Below are 15243 nucleotides of genomic sequence, written 5' to 3'. Positions count from 1 at the left end.
GAGTAGTTGGAAGAAAACACTAGGCAAGTAAGTAGAAAAGAATCCAAGCAATGAGATAAATCACAGAAAGCAGCATGAAGAACTGGCCAAAAAAACCCACCACATACACACATATTGACAATAACTCTTGCAAATTATTAGACACAGTCTCTTTTACCTGCTTTGACTACTAATTCTGTTCCCTACCTTTCTGTTCATAAAGAAATCCAAATCCATTGAGGAAAATTACTTCACCACCTGATAAGAGCAATCAATTCCAAGGTCCTTGGAAGGGAGCTTAAAATCTGGCTAGACAGAGATGACAGAAATCCTACACCCCACCTGCTATATGGGTGGCAGCACTTTTTTACCCAGTTACAGAGAAAAACAACAGTCTAATTTCAGATACTTATTTCCACAGAGTCCAGGAGCAATAACTTTGGTGTCAATGTTTTCTTTAACACAGTTTTCCATTCTGTCAGTGGCACACTCAGCAGCTCCTGCCATAAGCACAAGTCCAAGCAGCTGATGGCAGCAAAGGGAGTCTGTGTTTGCTGCGTGGGAGATCTCTGGACTCACACAGCGAATGTGCAGGAGTTCAATGTCCATTACCAGATATTGAAATAAGCTTGGTTCCCTCTGCCTCCAGTACTCACTTTGTGGTTGTTGTGTTCTTTCCTTACCACTCCAGCTGGATGTTCCTGTGGACTCTTCTGTGCTCTTACCTGTCCACGTTTCCTGCAGGAAATAGAAGGTGATGTTTCCAAAGGAACTGATTTACAATCTGGGAAATCTGTCTCCTGGGTCTGTTGAGGTGATAGCCATGGAGTAAAGCAATCCTTCCCCTTCTCCTTGCTCTTGATACTGTTTCTCCATCCAAACAGAGCTTTAATTAGATCTCCCTGTTTTAAGGACATCATGAACTGAAATGAAGTCACTTGCTATACTCTGGCAAATGAGGGTGATCTGCGAGATCCTCCAATGCAATGTGTTTTTCTCCATGAAACTTTTCTTATTCCTGAGAGGAATTTCATTGTCTGATATTTTTTTATTGCTACTCCTGTATCTCAGAAACCCTTATTGAAAGGGTTTGATGTTGGGCTTCACTAGATGAAGCACAGAGAAGCTGTGTTGGACAAAATCACTGAATTCATTGTGCATGATCCTCTCTGAGGACCATCGAAGATGGAAAATGCAGCACAACTGCTGGCACAAGCCATGCCAGCTTCCTGCTCCTGCTGAGAAATACAGGATTGGCAAAATCTGCCCATGCAGGGAGCTGAGTCATCTAGGAGGATACAGCCCAAGCTTCTCAAGTCTCCTGTCCTCCCTCTACGGTCCCAGGTCTGTCACAGAACACTTTAGGGTGCAGAGGGTCAGTTTGTCTACTGAACTCAACAGAGTCAGAGGATCACAGAATGGCCTGGGTTGGAAGAGACCTAAAAAATCATCTTGTGCCAGGGGCAGGGACACTACTTGTATCCACCTTGCTCAGAGCCCCATCCAGCCTGGCTTGGACACTTCCAGGGATGGGGCAGCCACAGCTGCTCTGGGAAACCTGTGCCAGGGTCTCACCAATATGATCAGAAGAATGGAGCACCTCTGCTACAAGGAAAGGCTGGGATAATTGGGATTGTTCACCTGGAGAGGAGAAGGCTTTGGGGTGACCTCACTGTGGCCTTGCAGTGCCTGAAGGGAGCCCACAGGAAAGATGGAGAGAGAATCTCGACAAGGACCTGGAGTGACAGGACAAGGGGCAATGGCTTCACACTGACAGAGAGCAGGTTTAGATGGGATTCAAGGAAAAGATTCTTCCCTATGAGGGTGGAGAGTCATTCCAGATTGAGTGCTAATGGAAACCTGTTCAAACTGGGGCAAATACACATTCAACAGACTGTAAGGAACAGAAAGGTGAGTTCTCAATTCACTGGGCTTCTTTGTAACCTTAATGTTGTCTCCTGGCTGTGCAAATGTTCGTAAAACAACACAGAGGCCTGGCTAGGATCAGCTGCAATGTACACAGATATAACTCTTGATGAAGGGGAACAATTACTTACTGGTATTTACCTCTGTTCTTTTACTTATGCTTTATAGTACATTTCTAAATAAATGCCCTTCTTGCTTTAATAGTTAAAGATCTCTTGCACAAGCAGACAGCATTTTTTATGTCTATTCATATGAAATCTTGTAGTCTGTAGTTATGCTTCTTCATTCAAAAAAATCACATCCTGTAGACCTCTATCATGTCTTCTAAATTAATTGTTTCAGTAAAGTAGTTTCTTGCTCTAGATTTACTGTTCAAGGAGCAATCTTTGTGATTCTATGAGTCTATGAGTTGTGTACTTGGAACACATAGCAAATCAGCAACATGGGTAAAAACGTTTATGAACAACTCATAATATTTATAGTGTAAATATTTCTTTGTTACATGGCACTGCTCTTAGAATGTTTCAGAAACATTTCTGAATGTCAACATCTCAATTAATGCAATAAATGTTAGTAGCAAATGTATTTGTTACCTTTAAAATTAGACCCAGTGAAATTTTGGGGATACACCATATAAAATAATTTTCCACTACCTTTGTGCTGAGCTAAAGTGATGGATTTTTCTTTATTCCTGTTAGTTAGGGTGGATATTAGGAAAAGGGCATTGGAATAGGCTTCCCAGTGAAATGGTCACCGCCACAAGGCTATGACAAGCTCTCTCCACGAGAGCTCAAGGAATGGTTGGACAATGCTCTCAGGCACAGGGTGGGGTTGTTGGGGTGTCTGTGCAAGGCCAGGAGTTGGACTTGATGGTCCTGACGGGTCCCTTCCAACTGAGAATATTCTGTGATTCTTCACAGGATTACTCAGATAACCCAGTGTGTTCCCTAGTGAGTTTTTGCCAATATTTTGGGTTGTTTCATCAGCAATTGGATTTCCAGACCTTCTGCTTTGCAAAGAAAAAATATTCTTCTATTTTTATTAATTTCCACATTAGCATAAATGCGGCAGTGGATATGTCATTTTTGGACTTCAGCCTTTCAAGCTCTGATTTGCATGAATCTGGTTCTTCAGCTTTTTTTTTTTTTGGTGGATATTGACATCTTTTGGAAAACATTTGGAAAGTGCTATCATGGGACCCCTGAAGAGACAACCTAAAGGCAGTGAGACCTGTTTTGCCAGCATTGCCATTTTCTGATACTTCTTTGCTGGTGCTCTTCTGCTACATTAGTTGACAATCTATGAGCAATTATGCAGTCACAATTAAGCCTGGTAACAATATGGCTACATCCCAAATTTCTGAACTCCGTTCTTGGGTGATCTTTTTTTAGTTTCCTTCTTGCTTGTGATTTTGAACACTGTATGCATTGCTGTTGGTGTTCAAATCCTTGATTAATAATGTAGTTACCACTGCATCTGCACAGCTCATTTTTTCTTTTGGCAACATTTCAGTCCTTATTGCTGCAGACCTCAGTTCTCAGCCTTTGCATCAGTTCTTGAACCTGTTTTCACAGAGACATGTTAGGTGTTCTCTCATTCAGGTATTTCTCTATCAAGGTAGAATGGAAATGATGCATCATTGCTTGTAGTTTCTGCAGCCTTAGAACTGCCTGGGGGGAGCGGAGTTTGCTTTGCTGAAGAAACAAAATCTGAATTACTCAAGAGCTTTTCTGCTATATCACATAAGTTATTCATACAGGGGTCTGAAACTACAGTTCTAGTAATGAGTTTTCAGCACAATACGAACTTTGAGTCTTTCCTGACCTCATGGTCTTCCATGAGACGACTATGAGTGCATAAATTAGTATATCTTTGCTTAAATTATTTGCAAAATTAGTCTTGGCTAAAACATATTTGTGATAGCACTTTTCCTTCTCTTGTTGTCCTACCCTTCTCTTGTAGAAAAGCTCCTTTCTTTTGACAGACTTCTTTTGGTTTATTGCATTATAAAAACGTCCTTTTGGAAGGTGGAGTCTCTTCCATATTTTAGTACTTAGTCTTTTTCATATTAACACAAGTAACATTTGCTGATGTACTATTTTTATCTTTATTTGTACCCATTCCAAGAGATTTATGACCAGGCTTTCCAAGAACAGCAAAACATGGGTGAGGGCCATCTGACTTTTCATTAGTCTCTGTATGTGCCATTGCAATGACAAGGTTACAGAGTCTGTTGGGATAAGAGGAAACCTCTTCTAACTCTCACTTGCCTTCAAGAAGTGGCCTCATCCTCTGTGTCCTTTGGCTCCTTTGGATTTGCAGTGGTTTCTGTGTTCCAGTGAAAATCTGGTGCCATCCACACTTAATGTGTTTACCACAGACACTGAATCCTCCTGGTGATCTGCTGCATTGCTGGAAACTCTGGCCTTCAGCAGATGGTTGTCCTGAATTTCCATCACCCATATGCTGAATGAATGCCTTCCAGGGTGTTTTTGAAAGCAGCTCGAGAATTGGAGTGGATGAGATTCCTGAATCAGTCTCAGAAAAAAATAAAATGGAGATGCATAATTATTCCTTATCCACATTTCTGTCTCTTGGCACAAAGGCTCTTTGCATGTTAAGAACCTCTGTGTGAGTACCAGGTGAAATTCTGATTGGTCTTGGATCAGTGAGATATGCAGTCAATGATAGCAATTAGCCCCACCAGTGGCAGAAATTACTTGAATACAAAAATGAATGAAGATTAGGGGTGTTCATCATCATGCCACTAAAGCTCAGCTCTTTTCTCCTGTCTAGGACAGGTGTTACTTCATAAGTGATGGTTACTGCTACTTGATAGGCTCTATCAAGGAGCAGTAATCCAGGAATCCAGCAGGGAGCAGGAGAGGATCATTTTCCATCCACCAGCTCTTGGTGAAATCCTAATAATGAAGGTCAAAGGAATTAATTTCTTATTATGTTTGAAAGGTGCTATTCCAGAGAGGAATATTCACCTGTTAAAATTCTGCTGGATAAAGGAAAAGAGGGAGGAAGCAGCTGGGGAATGAACAGGTGGATTTTTGGTGGATTCAGGGGAAGACATGGGAGGGAGCTCTTAGGTAAAATACACTTCATGGCTGCCACCAGGAAAAGCTCAAACTGCCCTGCTTCCCAAGCTCTGACATTCCAGAGGGGTAACCAGTGGTTAGCACATCCCTTTCTATATTCCTTAGATGCCTAGTGCCTTGTTGGGAAGAGATAATATTTGGAACTGAACAAATCCAGGGATGTAATTCCTGATAGTAAAGCCCTGGGGTTTTGATATTCTTCCAGCAACCAAACCCAATAGAGGGAATCCTGGAGGAGGTGGAAAACACTGTCACTCTGTTGGTGGAATTCCTGGGAAGTGGAAAGCAGCAGAAGCAGGAAGAACAGAGCTGGAACCAGACTCCAGCTGGGTAAGGCAGACACCAAATCCTTTGGAATTAGAAGGGGTGAGAAGAATTAATTGCTGAATTTGTACCACATGGATTCCTGAGCAAGATCCCATCAGGGAAACTCCATGAGAAGATCCAGATCTGGGGACTGTTCCCAGATGGGAGCAGTGAGCCTTGGAATTGTCTGGAGCACAGCACAAAGATCAGCTGTCAATAGTGGAGATGTTATCAGACAATTACTCAGGAATGTTTCGTTCCCAAGGCAAGTCAATCTCCTGTCTTTTGACGCTCAGAAATCTGGGAAGACCCCAAGTAATGCAGGGAATTGACTGGCAGATAAAACTGCTAGGGAATGGTAGGGAAAGTCATCCTATTAGGAGGACTTGTTTTGTATAGGAATTGTGCAAAAATTATCCAAAAGAACAGGAATCAAATTGGATTGACATATTCCTTGGAGATCACAATTCAGTCGGAAAGCTGAGAGAAGGAAACAAAGCCTAAAAAGGCAAATGAGCCAAATCTGCCAAAACCCTCAAATGGCCACATTTCCTGGCATTGCTGAGGAATTCAGGCAAGCTCCAAGAGAAAGGTGAGCCCATATGGAATCCTTTATGGGAAACCATATCCAGCTGTGACCCTTCCTGCGGAAAGCCATGGGATAGGTTATCTCAGTTTCAGAGAATATGTAATTTCCTCCTTCCCTGTGTGGCTGCAGCTCCCTGGATGTGGAGGGAGGAGGTCCCTGCTGGAGAGTGGGAGAAATGTCCCTGCTGGTTGCTGGGTCCTTGGTGGGCAGAGAACTCTGATCTTGGCAACATGGGTCAGTGAGTATTGAACCAATCCCACTCCTTTTAAATGAGTTGTTTTAATTAGTCAGCAGCAGGGACCCCTTTTAGCCAGCTTTAGTTAAGTTTCTTTTCCACAGATTTCTTGTTGTTTTGATCATGACATCACCAAACCTTAAGTTTGCTAAATTAACCCCAAAAAGCTTCAATGAACAAATCCTGAGGGAACTGGAGATTGGATATCTGGGCTCTTATGGCCCTTCAAGGCCATGTTGGGTTTACCCACTGATTTTGTTTCAAGGGAAACTCCAAGTTAAGAATAATCAAAATATGAATCAGTTCTTATGAAACTCAGCTTTCCAAAACTTTATTTAGTATCAAAAGAGATGGGAATGCCTTTGGCAGAAAAGCACCTGTGAAGCAAAGCAGACTTAAAATGGCTGTAAGAAGATTACAGAAAATCATCATGTAGATAGATAGATAGATAGATCATAGATAGATAGATAGATAGATATAAAGTAGATATTTTATAGCAGTTGAAGATAAACTGTCAGGGTTGGGTTTTGAAGTATTGTTTTAACAATAAAGTATTCTATAATTATGCATGTGATTTTTAAACATTTTAATATACAAGACTAAGTCTCTTGTTTTAAGAGTATTGCATTGAAAGTCTATGTGGTTTCTCCTCTTTCCCTGCTCCCAGAGAGTTCTTAGGAAACTTCAGTTATCTATAAGAAGGTTGTAACATCAGAACTGCTGATTTCAGTGACTTTATTTGAACTTGATATATTACCTGTATTATTGTTTAGATGCATTGTTTTACACAGAACTAGGGGAAAAGAAAATTGAAGGAAAAGTTTGTAGAGAAGGGGCAGAGAAAGGATGTAGAGAACCTCAATTAGAATTGAAATCCATCAGTGTGCTGGGTCAGTCTCCTGGCAGGAAATGATGAATGAGATCAGTCAGTGTTGAACACAGGTGTTCCCTAGGTTTGTCAAGGGTGACAAGGGTGTGGGGGACACTCTGCACCCCAGCCAGGGCAGGGAGGGCTGAGGGGACAGGGGGGTCTCCTGAGAGTGGTGTCACACAAGGCAGGTGCCTGTAAAGGTGCGGTGTCCTTACAGAGATGGGCCCATGGTATCAGCTTGCCATGTACCTGAGCCCCTGGCACGGGGCTGTGTCTTGTTTTGTAAAGGCTGAGTGTTGCACAGAACAATTCTGAATTATAATTTGGGATGTTGTGTGCTGTGGTGAATGGTTCACACTGGAAAGTTTTGTGCATAGGTGGCTCTGATCTGCTGGGTTTTGTGCTGCTTGTCCCACTGCAAGCTCTGAGCAAAGCAAGGACGTGGCAGCTCTCTCACTGAGATGGCATCCTTGGCCTCAGCAGTCATGGAAGCAGCAGGCAGGTTTCTTGCCTGCTGAACCACTTCTTGGGGTGTTAAGGCTGACATCCAGTGCTAAAGAAAATTCCTGTCTTTTCATGTGACAGCAGCACTGACAGGAGAGGGAAGGACTGAGGCAGAGTACTAAAAACCTCAGAATTTCAGGTGTGACACAAAAGAAAGCTCAGAGTGCAAAAAGGGAAATGTGTGCCCAAATTGACTTTCGAGGCAGTTTTGTTGTCTGTCCTTGTGCAATTGTGTCTTCTGAAAATGTGACCATTTTATTCATTGTGCTGTACAAAACACTTCTCATAATTACAAGGAAAGAGATGATATTAAAACTCAAAGGAATTTGGATGTGTAGAAACAAGCTATTCTTTCTTTTCCAGTGCAAGGTGCTTGATGTTAGGAAATACTGAAAAGCAAGGAAATGGTTATAGTTGAATTGGTCTCTATCTATTACCCCCCCCTTTTTTAAACAGAGGAGTAACTGGGAAGGTTACAGGAACTAAAGCTGGATGTAATAAATCCCTAAATCTTAATAACAAAAGAGGCTTAATGGAGAAGTTAACAGTCCTGTGAGGGGATTATTTTTTAACTCCGAGGAAGTACACACTGCAGACCCATGAAATGCCACCTGAAGGAGCCTAAGTCAAATTGGACTTTTTTGTCATTTCCTCACGTTGTTTTTCTTATTTTTAACCTCAAGGACTGACACTGTCATGCTTCCCCACAGTCTCGCCTTCCCAGAAGGGCCCTGGGTGGATCCTTCTGTCTCTGCTGGAGGTGCGGCTTCACAGCCCAGGGGAGGAGTCACTCATGGGGCAAGAGAGGCCAGAGCTGCCCCTGTGAGCTGGCATGGGGACTGGCCTGATTCAAACAGCTGAACACAGCAAAGTCACACAGGGACTCTGCTGCTCCCCCAGCTCCTGCCAGGATTGTGGACACGGGTGGAAATTAAGGGAAAGTGACCCAGATCGAGTGATTTTGTTGTGAAATTGTGTTTGTTAGGGAAAGAAGGTAAGGATGAGAAATCTTGGGCTGAATGGGTTTTTTCCATGAAATACCAAAAGCAATATTGGGAAACTTACTGATTCTATTGGTAATGGCTATATACTCATGCACTTACCCTATTGGTAATAGCTATATACTCCTGCACTTATCCTATTAGTTTTCCTATCAAATACTGGGAATTCAGAGACTGTTCAAATGGAATTGTCTCCTGTCCATGGTATTTTCTTGGTTGTTTTTTTAAAAATACAAAAAGCAAAAACTTGGTCAGTAATAGTTAAAACTCTTGAAATGCATTTGTTCATGACCAATGAAAATGCCTCTATGACAGGCAAGGAACACAGCCAGGAGCAGGTGATGCATTAATTCTTGAGTGGAGATCAACCTGTTGTCCATAGTGGGGAAACTTTTCTACCCCTTCGGAGCACAGGGACTGAATTTGGTTTTATTTGAACCAAGGCAGTCCAGGCTTTCCCTGCCCACTCAGGTGGGGCAGCCACCAGCCCATGACACTGGAGCTGGGGAGGAACTTCAACCCTTCTGAGGGCTGACCCCCTTAATTATTCCAGCAGAGAGAGCCCTTTTGGGGCCATGTACACATGTAAACTGTTAGAACAACGTGCTGCTCTCCAGGGCAGTTTGACTCACCCTTCTTAGGGGGTGGGGGAGAAGGGGGGGCTCGGGGGCTCCGATGTCACTTGGGGCACCCCAATGTCCCCAGAAGAGCCAGGATGCTGGGGAGGAGCAGGTGAGTGGAGGGAATGAAGGGAGTCATGCTGGGTGCCCTCCCCCAGAGGGACCCAAAACTGCCAGAAAATTCACAGGAAGGGCGTGTGTGTAGAATACTAAAACCTGTCAAGTTTTTAGCTTCTCATATATTGTCAAGTAATACTTATCTATATATAAATTCATTACAAAATAAACCCTACCTACTCTATTATAGACAGGAATGTTAGAAACACTAAGTAGAGATGTGTAGAGTTTGAAACTAATGACATAATGTTTTTATATATGAATGAAACAATCAAGTGCCTGAAAACATAAGAAAAGATGCTCGGGATGAAGGAAATAAAAAGGGCTCGATCCTAACTTTTCTCTCCGCTCTCTCGCCATCCCGCGCTGAGCTGTGCGGTGGTGCTGCCGCCTGGCGGCAGAGAGCGGCACTGCCGCCCCCGGCACAGCGCCCTGACCGTCCCTGCTGTCCCCTGCTGTCCCCGGCTGGGTGACACGGGACACCGGCGTGGCTGCCGAGCAAGGCGATGTCTGGAAATAGAGTGAAGGGGTGAAGGAGAGTTAGGAGTGCAAACAGTCAGGGCCACGAGCGGGGCTAGGCGATAGAAGGAGTGCAGAGCGGTGGCTGAGAAGAATGACAGCCGTGGCGCCGGTTGTGCCGGGCGGCAAAGGCGCGGCCGCAGCGCGACACGGGCTGGGGACACCGGGCGGGCACGGTACGGATAGAACTGCCCGTGTGCCACTCTCAACATGGCGGCGCGGAAAGGACGTGGTGTTCGCCACTCCCAAGATGGCGGAAGCGGCAATAAAGCACATGATAGGACACAATAGATGGCCGGTCGGAGTTGAGCCACACTCAAAATGGCGGATGTGGCGAGACCAGGATAGAGGCGTTCCTGTCTCTGCCTGCTGCCGTTCGCGCAGCTCCCGCCAGCCGCTGGCGCAGTTGACGCCACCACCCGTGTCCCAACACTGGGAAACAGCGCGAAAAATCGCTCTGAGGGCGTTGTGTCAGGGTAGGAGTCGGGTGTGGGGATTTCAGGCAGCCGATAAAACAGACGCCCTTGTGAGGAGCAACGGGCCTTAATCGTACCACAGCCAACATGGCGGTTTAGCCGGAGATGGCTTCCGCCAGCACCCAAGGTGGCGGCGATGAGCGGAAGTCACGCGATGCCACACCAAAGATGGCGGTTCGTCACACTGCTGAGTGCACTTCCAAATATGGCGGCATCGTGCGCATGCGCCTTGACAAGGTAAAAAGTGGCGGCCCGGAAAAAATCTCCTCCATCTATTCCGGTGCCTGAACGCGATCCCGACGCCGACCCAGCGCTTTGCGCTGCTTTCCGCGGCGTTTCCCGGTGTGGGGACACAGGCTCTGTGGGGACACGGGCTCTGTGGGGACGGGGGCTGTGTGTGCGCTCTCTCCTGCTCAGTGACGCCCAGAGCACGGGCAGGGTGAGGGAGATGTGGATCTCCTGTTTGCTGGGAATTCTGTGGGACCAGACGAAGGAACCAGCCAGGTGGACACTGCGTGTGAGGCAGGAGATGAACAAAAGGAAGGGAGAGAAAGGGATGGAGCTGAGGGATTGCTCAGAGACACTTAAATGTTCTTCCTCCTTCTGAGGAAGGCTTTCAGCCCTTGTTTCAGTGAAATCCCTTAGGGCTGGGAGCAAGCCAGCAAACCAGAGCTGTGGGGTTTGGTCAGTGGCGTTCCTGGGCACTGTGGGGCAGCTCTGGAAGGGTGGAAGGAAGGAAATGCTGCTTTAGGGCCTGGGGCTGACACAGCAGCTCCAAAGGCTCCGATGGCAGCTCAGGGAGAGACGAGGTGTGAACCTTCCCTGTCCTGCCCAGTGGAAACAACTGCCCCAGATGCCAGGGCAGGGAATTGAAAATCCAGGCGGGCAAAACCCACTGGAAGTCTGTGGGATTTTCATCAGGCAATGCTGAGCTGCTGACACAGAATTCTGCAGGTTCCCAGGAAAAGGGAGTTTGGATGGGTCTGTTCCAAGATATATTTGGGGCACAGGGGAAGAGAAATGCATTTATGTGGTAGCTTGGGACACCAAAATGTATGGTTCTCAAAGCTGAATTAGATTTTTGTTTGAAGAGAGACAAAATTAATATGGTAGATTGTTGAAAATGGTGAAAAAGTGCAATGAAAGGTTCTTTTTGACCCAAACTGAAAAGGCTTTTTTGTTTGTCTTGAATTGTGTTGCCTGGCTTAGGGAGATACAGCAGATCTCACTTTTCTCTCCAGCCAAGTGAAGTGTTGTCTTTTTAATTCAGGAAGGGTTTGCTGTATGTGTAATATTTCAGCTGTAATCCCTCAGTGGGGGAGAGCTTGGAGCAGTCAGACTGAACCCGACAGGGAGGGGGAGGAAATCCCAGTGGGGTTGGAATTCCTTCTTCTGTGGCATCCAGAAGGCACCCGAGTTTGGAGAGAGGAGTTTGAGTGTGTGCTTTGTGCGCACCTGGACTCTGTGCTGAGGGTTGTGCTCCTGCTGGGCTTCCAGGGCACTTCCCTGCAGCCAAGAGCTGAGGTGTCAGTAACTGTGCTACTGAGGGTGGCTCTTTGTGCTAATTTGGGAGCTCCTAGATACTCTGAAAAGAGCAGGAGCACAGGGAGCACAGAAGGGAAAATGTCTGTCCTAGGGCTGTCATCCTGACAAATTTCACTTGGAATTTTTCTTTTCTTACATATTACCCGTAAGGAAAATTTGCCGTGGACAATGTGAAAGGCAGGGAAACAGGGACATCTATCCCAGGAGAAGAGATGTGAAAAATGCATATTTTATGATTGGCTTTTTGCAAATATTAAAATGATTATTGTATGTGTTATGTTAGAAAGTAGTGCTGTATTAATTCTCTTCTGTTAAATATAGTTTTAGGTTATAACAAGATGTTAAAATAGAAATGATGCTATGTGGGATACTTTTTTTAAAGAAGGGACTCACACCGAGATAGCAGCCACAGGACACCTGAATCTTTCAGAGAAAAAGAATTTATTGCCCTTTTATCAGAAGAAATGAACTTCTTCCTGCCTTGCTCAGTCCTGAAGGTGCCATTAGGATTATGAGGAAGAAGCTGACAGTGACCAGACAGAATCCTGTGTTTGAATGGAATTTATGCATCATGTATGAGATGTATGAATATGCAACAGGCTGTTGTTTTTAAGGGTTAATCCTCTGTTAACGTGTGTCCTTTTTCAGGCTTATTTTGCACAGAAGGAGGTACCCAGACCCTCCATAACTCTTTGTTCTTATTGTCTCGTATTGTCCTAAATCCTAATTGTCCAAATTTTTATTACTCTCATTATATTACTATTTTTATAACCATTTTATTACTATTAAACTTTTAAAATTCTAAAAACCAATTATTGGCGTTTTTCACAAGAGAGATCCTCCTCTCCCTCTCCTCTCCTCGAGCTGTGCTTACACTGGCTGCTGTCTGGAGAGATGCTACCTTGGGAAAAAGCACCTGATCGTTTCTGTTCCAAGATTCCATCCTGCTGCTTATGGTTTGCCTGTGCTGAGAGAGGTGGAAATGTTTCCCTATGAGTGTTGTCTGCCAGTCACTAAAAACAGACTCCTATCTTCTTGTGTAAACTAAATTCTCCTTATTTTTCCCGACATCACTGAGAACACAGGAATTGGAGAAGAGAAATGATCCTAATTTTTTCCCTGCTCCACACTACATCTGTACCACTTGATGGTCCCACAAGGACCTGTGATGGGGTGCATGAGAAAAATAAGTTATTTTGCTGATATTATTGGATTCGTGGTATTTTGGTGTGGTTTTGAACTCTTTTCTAGTAAAGCTTGTAAATCTTTTAGATTAGAACAGAAAGCCATGGAGAAACAGCCTGGCTTGGTAAATAAAGTGGCTGGGCTTTTCTCTCTCCTTTATGGACACTGGCTTTGAATAGAGTGATTTTCCATACAGAAGAAAACGGAAAGAAAAAGAGGGGAGAGAACAAAAAGAAAAGAGCGAAAAGGAAGGCAGAGCAGCGGCGTTAGAAGCGCTCTCCGCGCCGCCCGAGGGCCGGTACCCGCAGCCCGTTCCCACCGCACCTGAGCCGGCCCCGCCCCGCCCAGGAATGCCGGCGGATCCGCGCCCGCTCCGCTCGCTGCGGGGATGTTCGTCCCGGGCTGCGGCGGGACCGGCGCTCGGAGCTCTGAGACGGGGCCGGCACCGGGATCTGGGTCCGGGTCCTGGGGGTCCCGGGCGGAGCCGCTTCTCCTCGGCGGGCGGGGTGCGGGATTTGGGCTGGGTTGAGCCCCGGGCTCGCCGCGGGCGGGAGGAGCCGCTCCGGGCCGGGTGCTGGGGCCGGGCCCGGTGCTGCCGCTTTGCTCCCGCTCGGCCGGCGCGGGGCTGGGGTCCCGCTGAGGCTCTGGGCACGGTCCCGGTGCGGCCGCGGGGAGCCGGGGCCGTGCCGGTGCCGGGCCTGGGCGGAGGGCGGCGGTTCCCGGAGCGGGCGCTGCTGGATCCCGGCTGGGAGCGGGCGGAACCCGGGGATCTCCCGCCGCCGCCGCCGCTCCCTCAGCGCTGCCCCGGCCCCTGGGGCGCCCCCTGGTGGACGCGGAGCGGCAGCAGCGGCTCCGCTGCGGCCCCGGCCCCGCAGCGCCCCGGGGATGCGGAGCCGCCCCGGCCCGGAACCCCAAGGGCACCGCGCCTCCGGGCAGAGCAGCGCCCTCCGCCCCGAACCCGTGGGGCTCCCGCGGAACGAGCGGCGCTGGATCGCCGCGGGCGGGAGCAGCCGCTCCGGGCGGGCGCTTGGACCGAGCCTGGACTGCGGCCGGTGTGGGACCGGGGCCCCGCCAGGGCTCGGTCCGGCTCCAGCCGCTCATCCGACACCTGCCGGGTGAGACTCGATGCTCTCCCTCCTCCACTTTCTCCGTGGCTCGTACTCCTCGATGGAAAAACCCGTGGGTTTAAAAAGCCAATTGAAACTGTTTGCTCTTTATTTCCGGAGCACTGGAGATTCTGGATTGGAAAGAGCCACGAGGATCATCAAGTCAAATAGTGATAAGTGATTGATCCATGTGGGGATTGAATTCAGAATCTTGGCCTCGTCAGCACCCTGCTCCAGGCACCTGAGCCAGTCTCAGGCTCATGAGGAATGTCCTGCCTGGGATGGGGATGGCTGCTGCCAGCAAGGGAACTCCTATGCAAATGTAGCTCCTTCTTTCCTGCTAATGCTGCTTTGCACACCAGCCCCTAGACTGGCTCTAGAGCAGAACTGGCTGGTACCTGACACGACAGCACAAAACTTTTCCAGTAACCCTGGCTTCCTGCCCTTTCCAGCGTTTACCCAACAGCTGTAAAGGTGCTCATTCCATGTCCCTTTCCAGGGAGAAATGAGCAGGACAAGTCCATGGCCAAAGTTCTTCTGGAGAGTGTAAGGGCTGGTCCCAGCTGCAGAGGGGCCTTTCCTGCAGGTGAGTGTTCTCAGCCCAAAATCACTGCAGGTGCTCAGGCTGGGGCCGCTTTCCTGGCCCAGAGCTGCATGGAGGCCTTGGTGACCCCCACGCCCTGCCAGGAACGTTCCCTGGTGCTTGCTCAGTGTGTCCCAGCTGGCTGGAATGCGGGGCAGGAGGAGGCCGGGGCTCCAGGAAGGGAACCGGCCCCTCTTGTCCTCGGTACGTGCAGGGGAGGAGCTGTGCCTCAGTGTCCTGCCCGTGCCACGCACACACCCTGGGATGGGCACTGGGATGTGGATAAAGGGCTGCCCACGGCTCCTCAGCCAGGGGCTGCTCTGACAGGCACCTGGAGATGCTTCAGCCCAGACAGAGCCCCTGACCCCCCAGAATTACCCCGAGGAGCAGCTGGCATTCCCTGGGACTGTCGGCACGGGGCTCACACAGCAATTCCCGGTGCCGACCTCCCGGAGCTCCCGCACACCCCAGGTATGTCCCAGCCCCCAAACCCCTTCCCTTCCAGCCTGGGGACATCATCCATCAGCAGTGTTAAAGTCAAGGGAATCTTCCCTCCCAGAAATGAAACCCCAAG

The 15243-nt window shown here is 47.6% G+C and overlaps 1 long non-coding RNA gene across 2 annotated transcripts in view; it reads left to right on the top strand.

Moving 5' to 3' along the window:
- LOC141728770 (uncharacterized) overlaps positions 1–3033 on the top strand; it is a 64340-nt gene extending 61307 nt beyond the window's left edge. For both annotated transcript variants that reach the window (XR_012579941.1, XR_012579942.1), the window contains exon 5: positions 671–3033. This is a non-coding gene — a long non-coding RNA (uncharacterized LOC141728770). The remainder of the gene's footprint in view (positions 1–670) is intronic.
- The last annotated feature ends 12210 nt before the right edge of the window (positions 3034–15243 follow it).

This window comes from Zonotrichia albicollis, chromosome 4 (genome assembly GCF_047830755.1).
Source record: "Zonotrichia albicollis isolate bZonAlb1 chromosome 4, bZonAlb1.hap1, whole genome shotgun sequence".
In the NCBI taxonomy this organism is placed as follows: domain Eukaryota; kingdom Metazoa; phylum Chordata; class Aves; order Passeriformes; family Passerellidae; genus Zonotrichia; species Zonotrichia albicollis.
The sequence above is the reverse complement of the archived record's forward strand: the minus strand, read 5'-3'. Positions and strand labels throughout refer to the sequence as shown.